Source organism: Triticum dicoccoides, chromosome 3A (genome assembly GCF_002162155.2).
Source record: "Triticum dicoccoides isolate Atlit2015 ecotype Zavitan chromosome 3A, WEW_v2.0, whole genome shotgun sequence".
Classification (NCBI taxonomy): domain Eukaryota; kingdom Viridiplantae; phylum Streptophyta; class Magnoliopsida; order Poales; family Poaceae; genus Triticum; species Triticum dicoccoides.
Window position 1 is genome coordinate 635,416,170 of NC_041384.1, and position 11,608 is coordinate 635,427,777.

An 11,608-nucleotide genomic window follows, 5' to 3' on the forward strand; every position below is an offset into this window, starting at 1 on the left:
AAATCATCTGTGAAGGTAAGAAAATAACGATACCCGCCGCGAGCATCAACACTCATCAGTCTTAGTCGTCTTGCCCATGAGGCATGGTTCGCAAGCATCAAGTGATTCATAATCAAGTGATTCCAAAAGCCCATCAACATGGAGTTTCTTCATGCACTTTACACCAATATGACCTAAACGGCAGTGCCACAAATAAGTTGCACTATCATTATTAAATTTATATCTTTTGGCTTCAATACTATGAACATGTGTATCACTACTATCAAGATTTAGTAAAAATAGACCACTCATCAAGGGTGCATGACCATAAAAGATATTACTCATATAAATAGAACAACCATTATTCTCTGATTTAAATGAATAATCATCTCGCATCAAAAAAGATCCAGATATAATGTTCATGCTCAACGCTGGCACCAAATAACAATTATTTTTAGGTCTAAAACTAATCCCGAAGGTAGATGTAGAGTTAGGGTGCCGACGGCGATCACGTCGACTTTGGAACCATTTCCCACGCGCATCGTCGCCTCATCCTTAGCCAATCTTCGCTTAATCCGTAGCCCCTGTTTCGAGTTGCAAATATTAGCAACAGAACCAGTATCAAATACCCATGCACTACTGCGAGCATTAGTAAGGTACACATCAATAACATGTATATCAAATATACCTTTCACTTTGCCATCCTTCTTCTCCACCAAATACTTGGGGCAGTTCCGCTTCGAGTGACCAGTCCCTTTGCAGTAGAAGCACTCAGTCTCAGGCTTAGGTCCAGACTTAGGCTTCTTCACTTGAGTAGCAAATTGCCTGTCGTTCTTCTTGAAGTTCCCATTTTTCCCTTTGCCCTTTTTCTTGAAACTGGTGGTCTTGTTGACCATCAACACTTGATGCTCCTTCTTGATTTCTACCTCCGCAGCCTTTAGCATTGCGAAGAGCTCGGGAATCGTCTTATCCATCCCTTGCATATTATAGTTCATCATGAAGCTCTTGTAGCTTGGTGGCAATGATTGAAGAATTCTGTCAATGACACTATCATCACGAAGATTAACTCCCAGCTGAGTCAAGTGGTTGTGGTACCTAGACATTCTGAGTATATGTTCACTGACAGAACTATTCTCCTCCGTTTTGCAGTTGTAGAAATTATTGGAGACTTCATATCTCTCAATCCGGGCATTTGCTTGAAATATTAACTTCAACTCCTGGAACATCTCATATGCTCCATGACATTCAAAACATCATTGAAGTCCCGGTTCTAAGCCGTAAAGCATGGCACACTGAACTATAGAGTAGTCATCAACTTTGCTCTGCCAAACGTTCATAACATCTGGTGTTGCTCCTGCAGCAGGTTTGTCACCTAGCGGTGCTTCTAGGACATAATTCTTCTGTGCAACAATGAGAATAATCCTCAAGGTATGGACCCAGTCCGTGTAATTGCTACCATCATCTTTCAACTTAGCTTTCTCTAGAAACGCATTAAAATTCAACGGAACAATAGCACGGGCCATCTATCTACAACAACATAGATATGCAAAATACTACAACGATATGACCGAGGTGGAAATCTGTGGAGGGGGGCACCGCACACGGCTAAGAGATCAACTTGTGTGTTCTAGGGTGCCCCCTCCCCACGTATATAAAGGAGGGAGAGGGGAGGCCAATCGACCTCTCTAGGCGCACCAAGGGGGAGGAGTCCTCCTCCTAGTAGGAGTAGGACTCCCCCTTTCCTAGTACAACTAGGAATAGAAGGAAGAGGGAGAAGGAGAAAGGAAAGGGGGGCCGTTGATGAAGATATGTACCCAGGGTAGGGTCATAGGCCTGACCTAGACACCCTTCCCTAGGACGTCACCCTCAAATCAGAAGCATTCAAAGAGGAGTCATCATCCACTCGACCATGAGGAATTCCACTCGGAAGACTTGAAGTCACTTGACCGCGGAGACTGTCACTCGACCACCAGAAGGTCCAAAGTCACTCCGAACTGCAATGGTCAGACATCACCTCATAGCTTTAATGGTCATTGTGTCTATTTATTTACTAGCGTTACCAGTAACGTCTCCCTTTTAATGTACCATAAACCCTTCGTAACGTGGGCTGGCTGGGGTCCTAGCGCACACTATGTAAGCCACCCCCTCCACAGGCACAGGGGTTCACATCTTTTGTAAACTCACACACACACATAATCCAGTCGACCGCCTCAGGGCACCGAGACGTAGGGCTGTTACTTCCTCCGAGAAGGGCCTGAACTCGTAAAACTCGTGTGTACAACTACTCCATAGCTACGATCTTGCCTCCTCACACTTACCCCCCATTCTACTGTCAGTCTTAGATCCACGACAGTTGGCGCCCCGAACCCCTCTCTTCGCAGCGGAGGGAAGATCTTCGTCGTCGTAATATGGATGCACTTCACACTCCTATCATTGGAGAAACCCCTGAGGCCCATGCCTTGGAGGAGGCGCGCCTGGCCAACTTGGTTGAGCGCACCCGACTGGAGAACCTCCAGCGTGCACTCGACGAGCGTGCTCGGCAGCGGATCCCTGAGTCCAGTCGACGACAACCTTTTCCGCCTCCGACTCAGGTATACCGAACTCCGATCTAGAATCTCACAGCTGCAGCTCGAATAGCAGAGTCAATTCAACCTTCCCAGTCAGAAGCTGGCTGAGGTTTGATGCAGATCCGGGCTTTACTCCGGGCAGCGGGGGAGCAGAATACATCAGTATCTTAGTCACGGAATAGGATTCATAGCAGGTCTGTGGTGGCGGATACTGTCCAATCTGCCCATAGCCTAAGATCGCCTCCGCGGCGTGAGGGACGTGGGTACCAGCAAGATCAATACAGCAACCGTGAGCAGTATGATCATCGACTCGACCACGACGACCGTCGTCGAGTGCCCACGCCTCCTCCGAGGAGTGGGTCATATGTGCCTCAGCGGCAAGATGACAGGCGCCCCTACAACGGTGAACGAAGAATTCCAGTCGACCCCAGAGAGCCAGGCTTTGATGCAAGGTCTATCCTCGTTCAAGGTCTGGTTGATAGAAACAGAGCTCACAGAGAAGGCCATGATAGAGTGTTGGGGAACGTAGTAATTTCAAAAATTTCCTACACACACGCCAGATCATGGTGATGCATAGCAACGAGAGGGCAGAGTGTGTCCACGTACCCTCCAAGACTGAAAGTGGAAGCGTTAGCACAACGAGGTTGATGTAGTCGTACGTCTTCACGATCCGACCGATCAAGTACCGAATGCACGGCACCTCTGAGTTCTGCACATGTTCAACTCGATGACATCCCTCAAACTCTGATCCAGCCGAGTGTTGAGGGAGAGTTTCGTCAGCATGACGGCGTGGTGACGATGATGATGTTCTACCAACGCAGGGCTTCGCCTAAGCACTGCTAGGATATGATCGAGGTGGATTATGGTGGAGGGGGGCACCGCACACGTCTAAGAGATCAAGAGATCAATTGTTCTGTCTATGGGGTGCCCCTGGCCACATATATAAAGGACTGGTGGAGGGAAGGGGCCGGCCCTCTCTATGGCACGCCCTAGGGGAGTCCTACTCCCACCGGGAGTAGGATTCCGTCCTACTCCCACCGGGAGTAGGATTCCCCTTTTCCTAGTAGAACTAGGAGCCCTTCCAAGTAGTAGGAGTAGGAGAGAAGGAAAGGGAAAAGAGAAGAGAAGGAAGGAGGGGGCGCAGCCCTTCCCCCTAGTCCAATTCGGACTAGGCCTTGGGGGGGGGGAGCCTGCCGCTCTCTCCTTTCCCCTAAAGCCCAATAAGGCCCATACACTCCCTGGCGAATTCCCGTAACTCCCCGGTACTCCGATAAATACCCGAATCACTCGGAACCTTTCCGATGTCCGAATATAGTCGTCCAATATATCGATCTTTATGTCTCGACCATTTAGAGACTCCTTGTCATGTCCCCAATCTCATCCGGGACTCCGAACTACCTTCGGTACATCAAAACACATAAACTCATAATATAACCGTCATCGAACTTTAAGCGTGCGGACCCTATGGGTTCGAGAACTATGTAGACATGACCGAGACACGTCTCCGGTCAATAACCAATAGCGGAACCTGGATGCTCATATTGGCTCCTACATATTCTACGAAGATCTTTATCGGTCAAACCGCATAACAACATATGTTGTTCCCTTTGTCATCGGTATGTTACTTGCCCGAGATTCGATCGTCGGTATCTCAATACCTAGTTCAATCTCGTTACCGTCAAGTCTCTTTACTTGTTCCGTAATACATCATCCCGCAACTAACTCATTAGTTGCAATGCTTGCAAGGCTTATAGTGATGTGCATTACCGAGTGGGCCCAGAGATACCTCTCCGACAATTGGAGTGACAAATCCTAATCTCGAAATACGCCAACCCAACAAGTACCTTCGGAGACACCTGTAGAGAACCTTTATAATCACCCAGTTACGTTGTGACGTTTGATGGCACACAAAGTGTTCCTCCGGTAAACGGGAGTTGCATAATCTCATAGTCATAGGAACATGTATAAGTCATGAAGAAAGCAATAGCAACAAACTAAACGGTCAAGTGCTAAGCTAACGGAATGGGTCAAGTCAATCACATCATTCTCCTAATGATGTGATCCCGTTAATCTAATGACAACTCATGTCTATGGTTAGGAAACATAACCATCTTTGATCAACGAGCTAGTCAAGTAGAGGCATACTAGTGACACTCTGTTTGTCTATGTATTCACACATGTATTATGTTTATGGTTAATACAATTCTAGCATGAATAATAAACATTTATCATGATATAAGGAAATTAATAATAACTTTATTATTACCTCTAGGGCATATTTCCTCCAGCCTCCCACTTGCACAAGAGTCAATAATCTAGTTCACATCGCCATGTGATTTAATAACAATAGTTCACATCACCATGTGATTAACACCCATAGTTCACATCGACATGTGACCAACACCCAAAGGGTTTACTAGAGTCAATAATCTAGTTCACATTGCTATGTGATTAACACCCAAAGAGTACTAAGGTGTGATCATGTTTTTCTTGTGAGAGAAGTTTAGTCAACGGGTCTGCCATATTCAGATCCGTAAGTATTTTGCAAATTTCTATGTCAACAATGCTCTGAACGGAGCTACTCTAGCTAATTGCTCCCACTTTCAATATGTATCCAGATTGAGATTTAGAGTCATCTGGATCAGTGTCAGGATTTTCATTGACGTAACCCTTTACGACGAACCCTTTTTGTCACCTCCATAATCGAGAAACATATCCTTATTCCGCTAAGGATAATTTTGACCGCTGTCCAGTGATCTATTCCTAGATCACTATTGTACTCCCTTACCAAAATCGGTGTAGGGTATACAATAAATCTGGTACACAGCATGGCATATTTTATAGAACCTATGGTCAAGGCATAGGGAATGACTTTCATTCTCTTTCTATCTTCTTCCGTGGTCGGGCTTTGAGTCTTACTCAGTTTCACACCTTGTAACACAGGCAAGAACTCTTTCTTTGACTGTTCCATTTTGAACTAATTCAAAATTTTGTCAAGGTATGTACTCATTGAAAAACTTATCAAGCGTCTTGATCTATCTCTATAGATCTTGATGCTCAATATGTAAGCAGCTTCACCGAGGTCTTTCTTTGAAAAACTCCTTTCAAACACTCATATATGCTTTGCAGAATAATTCTACATTATCTCTGATCAACAATATGTCATTCACATATACTTATCAAAAATGTTGTAGTGCTCCCACTCACTTTCTTGTAAATACAAGCTTCACCGCAAGTCTGTATAAAACTATATGCTTTGATCAACTTATCAAAGCATATATTCCAACTCCGAGATGCTTGCACCAGTCCATAGATGGATCGCTGGAGCTTGCATATTTTGTTAGCACCTTTAGGATTGACAAAACTTTCTTGTTGCATCATATACAACTCTTCTTTAATAAATTCATTAAGGAATGTAGTTTTGTTTATCCATTTGCCAGATTTCATAAAATGTGGCAATTGCTAAGATGATTCGGATAGACTTAAGCATAGATACGAGTGAGAAACTCTCATTGTAGTCAACACCTTGAACTTGTCGAAAACCTTTTGCGACTATTCTAGCTTTGTAGATAGTAACACTACTATCAGCGTCCGTCTTCCTCTTGAAGATCCATTTAATCTCAATGGCTTGACGATCTTTGGGCAAGTCAATCAAAGTCCATACTTTGTTCTTATACATGGATCTCATCTCAGATTTCATGGCCTCAAGCCATTTCGTGGAATCTGGGCTCATCATCGCTTCCTCATAGTTCGTAGGTTCGTCATAGTCAAGTAACATGACCTCCAAAACAGGATTACCGTACTACTCTGGTGCCGATCTCACTCTAGTTTACCTACGAGGTTCGGTAGTAACTTGATCTGAAGTTACATGATCATCATCATTAGCTTCCTCACTAATTGGTGTAGTAGTCACAGGAACAGATTTCTGTGATGAACTACTTTCCAATAAGGGTGCAGGTACAGTTACCTCATCAAGTTCTACTTTCCTCCCACTCACTTGTTTCGAGAGAAACTCCTTCTCTATAAAGGATCCATTCTCAGCAATGAATATCTTGCCTTCGGATCTGTGATAGAAGGAGTACCCAACATTTTCTTTTGGGTATCCTATGAAGAGACACTTCTCCGATTTGGGTTTGAGCTTATTAGGTTGAAACATTTTCACATAAGCATTGCAACCTCACACTTTAAGAAACGGCAGCTTAGGTTTCTTGCCAAACCATAGTTCATACGGTGTCATCTCAACATATTTAGATGGTGCCCTATTTAATGTGAATGTAGCTGTCTCTAATGCATAACCCCAAAACGATAGTGGTAAATCGGTAAGAGACATCATAGATCGCACCATATCTAATAAAGTACAGTTACGATGTTCGGACACACCGTCACACTGTGGTGTTCCAGGTGGCGTGAGTAGTGAAACTATTTCACATTGTTTTAACTGAAGGCCAAACTCGTAACTCAAATATTTTACTTTTGTTATCATATCGTAGAAACTTTTATTTTTGTTATGATGATTCTCCACTTCACTCTGAAATTCTTTGAACTTTTCAAATGTTTCAGACTTGTGTTTCATCAAGTAGATATACTCATATCTGCTCAAATCATCTGTGAAGATCAGAAAATAATGATACCTGCCACGAGCCTCAATATTCATCGGACCACATACATCAATATGTATGATTTCCAACAAATCTGTTGCTCGCTCCATTGTCCCGGAGAACGGAGTCTTAGTCATATTGCCCATGAGGCATGGTTCGCAAGCATCAACTGATTCATAATCAGGTGATTCCAAAAGCCCATCAGCATGGTTTTTCTTCATGCGCTTTACACCAATATGACCTAAACGGCAATGCCACAAATAAGTTGCACTATCATTATTAACTTTGCATCTTTTGGCTTCAATATTATGAAAATGTGTATCACCGCGATCGAGATCCAACAAACCATTTTCATTAGGTGTATGACCATATAAGGTTTTATTCATGTAAACAGAACAACAATTATTCTCGAACTTACATGAATAACCGTATTGCAATAAACATGATCCAATCATATTCATGCTCAACGCAAACACTAAATAACGTTTATTTTAGGTTTAACACTAATCCCGAAAGTATAGGGAGTGTGCGATGATGATCATATCAATCTTGGAACCATTTCCAATATACATCGTCACTTCACCCTTAACTAGTCTCTGTTCATTAAGCAACTCCCGTTTCGAGTTACTATTCTTAGCAACTAAACTAGTATCAAATACTGAGGGTTTGCTATAGACACTAGTAAAGTACACATCAATAACATGTATATCAAATATACCTATGTTCACTTTGCCATCCTTCTTATCCGCCAATTACTTGGGGTAGTTCCGCTTCCAGTGACCAGTCCCTTTGTAGTAGAAGCACTCAGTTTTAGGCTTAGATCCAGACTTGGGTTTTTTCACTTGAGCAGCAACTTGCTTGCCGTCCTTCTTGAAGTTCCCCTTTCTTCCCTTTGTCCCTTTACTTGAAACTAGTGGTTTTGTTTACCATCAACACTTGATGCTTTTCTTGATTTCTAGCTTCGTCGATTTCAGCATCACGAAGAGCTTGGGAATCATTTCCGTTATCCCTTGCATATTATAGTTCATCACAAAGTTCTACTAAATTGGTGATGGTGACTAGAGAATTCTGTCAATCACTATTTTATCTGGAAGATTAACTCCCACTTGATTCAAGCGATTGTAGTACCTAGACAATCTGAGCACATGCTCACTGCTTGAGCTATTCTCCTCCATCTTTTAGCTATAGAACTTGTTGGAGACTTCATATCTCTCAACTCGGGTATTTGCTTGAAATATTAACTTCAACTCCTGGAACATCTCATATGGTCCATGATGTTCAAAACGTCTTTGAAGTCCTGATTCTAAGCCGTTTAAGCATGGTGCACTAAACTATCAAGTAGTCATCATATTGAGCTAGCCAAACGTTCATGACATCTGCATCTGCTCCTGCAATAGGTTTGTAACCTAGCGGTGCATCAAGGACATAATTCTTCTGTGCAGCAATGAGGATAAGCCTCAGATCACGGATCCAATCCGCATCATTGCTACTAACATCTTTCAACTTAGTTTTCTCTAGGAACATATCAAAATAAAACAGGGGAGCTAAATGCGAGCTATTGATCTACAAGATAGATATGCTAATACTACCAGGAATAAGTTCATGATAAATTTAAGTTCAATTAATCATATTACTTAAGAACTCCCACTTAGATAGACATCCCTCTAATCCTCTAAGTGATCACGTGATCCATATCAACTAAACCATGTCCGATCATCACGTGAGATGGAGTAGTTTCAATGGTGAACATCACTATGTTGATCATATCTACTATATGATTCACGCTCGACCTTTCGGTCTCAGTGTTCCGAGGCCAAATATGTTATATGCTAGGCTCGTCCAGTTTAACCTGAGTATTCCGCGTGTGCAACTGTTTTGCACCCGTTGTATTTGAACGTAGAGCCTATCACACCTGATCATCACGTGGTGTCTCAGCACGAAGAACTTTTGCAACGGTGCATACTCAGGGAGAACACTTGTACCTTTATAGTTAGTGAGAGATCATCTTATAAAGCTACCGTCGAACTAAGCAAAATAGGATGTATAAAAGATAAACATCACATGCAATCAAAATATGTGACATGATATGGCCATCGTCATCTTGTGCCTTTGATCTCCATCTCCAAAGCATCGTCATGATTTCCATCATCACCGGCATGACACCATGATCTCCATCATCTTGATCTATATCAATGTGTCGTCACATGGTCGTCTCGCTAACTATTGCTCTTGCAACTATTGCTATTGCATAGCGATAAAGTAAAGCAATTATTTGGCGCTTGCATCTTATGCAATAAAGAGACAACCACAAGGCTTCTGCCAGTTGCCGATAACTTCAACAAAACATGATCATCTTATAAAACAACTTATATCTCATTACGTCTTGACTATATCACATCACAACATGCCCTGCAAAAACAAGTTAGACGTCCTCTACTTTGTTGTTGCAAGTTTTACGTGGCTGCTACGGGCTGAGCAAGAACCATTCTTACCTACGCATCAAAACCACAACGATAGTTTGTAAAGTTAGTGTTGTTTTAACCTTCTCAAGGACCGGGCGTAGCCACACTTGGTTCAAGTAAAGTTGGAGAAACTGACACCCGCTAGTCACCTGTGTGCATAGCATGGCGGTAAAACCAGTCTCGCGTAAGCGTACGCGTAATGTCGGTCCGGGCCGCTTCATCCAACAATACCGCCGAACCAAAATATGACATGCTGGTAAGCAGTATGACTTATATCGCCCACAACTCACTTGTGTTCTACTCGTGCATACACTAGTGCAGAACCGGGCAATAGCACCGGTTCGTAAGGCCCTTTAGTGCCGGTTCGGTAACCGGCACTAAAGTGTGGGCACTAAGGGCCCCCCCTTTAGTACCGGTTCAGCACGAACCGGTGCTAAAGGGCAACCACGTGGCACGAGCCAGCTCCGTGGGCGCGTAGGACATTAGTACCGGTTGGTAACACCAACCGGTACTAAATGTTTGGGTGTGTTTTGGTTTTATTTTTTATTTTTACTTTAATTTTGTGTTTTCAATTTAATTTAGTGATTGTTTTACATTATAATGAGTTGTTAAATCATTAGGTGAATGTACCGCAGATTAGTTTGACTGGATGCATGTGGATCCTAGCTAAGTCATCAAGTATATGTCATATCCATATTATATATACTTGATCACCTAATTAAGTGATCGAGGTAATATGGATATGGCATATACTTGATCACTTAGCTAGAATCCATCCAGTTGAAACTAATATGCAGTTTCTTTCATAAATGATATAATAACTCATCACCATCATCATCATCATCATCATCATCATCATCATATTAATATAAAAACTCTTGCATCATATATATCATCACCAACAACAGTTTTCATAGCTAGCTAAAAATCATCATATAATAGTCATCTCATTACCACTACTTAATCATCATATAGTCATTACCGCTATCTAATCACCACCAACACTAGCTTAAAGAAGAAACATTCACTTGTACCAGAAGCAAAGATATCATCGAGTTCAACATGGTAATGATATTATAAGCGTTCATAACACCACAAAAGCAAATCACTCTTTGAGATTAAGTTCAGGACGAAGAACACGGACATGAGAGGACAAGTACTAAGAGCATGAACTAGCTAATTAATCACTCCTGCTGCTCTCTCTCAGGTAAAATAGCATAGAACATGTATATCTTTCCTGATTCATCATATTGGAGCATGCAGATGAACCTGTCTCCTAATCGTGGGTTGCGCTTTTGATTGCTGCCCCTAGTACTTCTCTGTGATCGTTCACAATTTTGCTCCAGTCTTTTACTATTAAGCATTCCTCGCTATTAGAAATCCGGAATGCACTAAAGTGCATTGTAGGATATCTTGGCCGTAAGCTAACAATATTCATGGTACCTTTAGTCTCGATCCAATCAGGCACAACATTCATCGGGAGTCCCTGTTGAAGAACATCGTATAGTAACGTACTTAGCAATGAAGTTTAGCTTAAAAAAATAATGTATGCAAAAGATGCACTGAGGAGAAATAGAAGAAATCTTACCATCTTTCCTAAATATATGTGACCGTAGTTCAGTACGAACACTATTGGTCGCACGTTTTGAGTACTAACATTTCTAAGTGCAGGAAAAAAATTTGTCTTGACAGCATCAAGATCCTCAAGCCATGAAATATAATGACTTGTCTCCTCACAGTTTAGTTCAGCCCCGGGATAGTGGACGGTCATGTCTATCAAGCGCCGAACATGTTTGCTTGATTGGAAATAAGCTGTCAATATAAATTGAGATCTATTAATTATTCAACTGGTTCAAATAATCTCATATCGAAGACATAAATATGGTTGAGAAACTCACATAATGGTAGAACTAAAGGGCACATCGACCCAGATGTCTCTATTACCTTCAATATCATATTCCGGACGAATATCAAAGGTGATAACCATATCAGGCTCAAATGC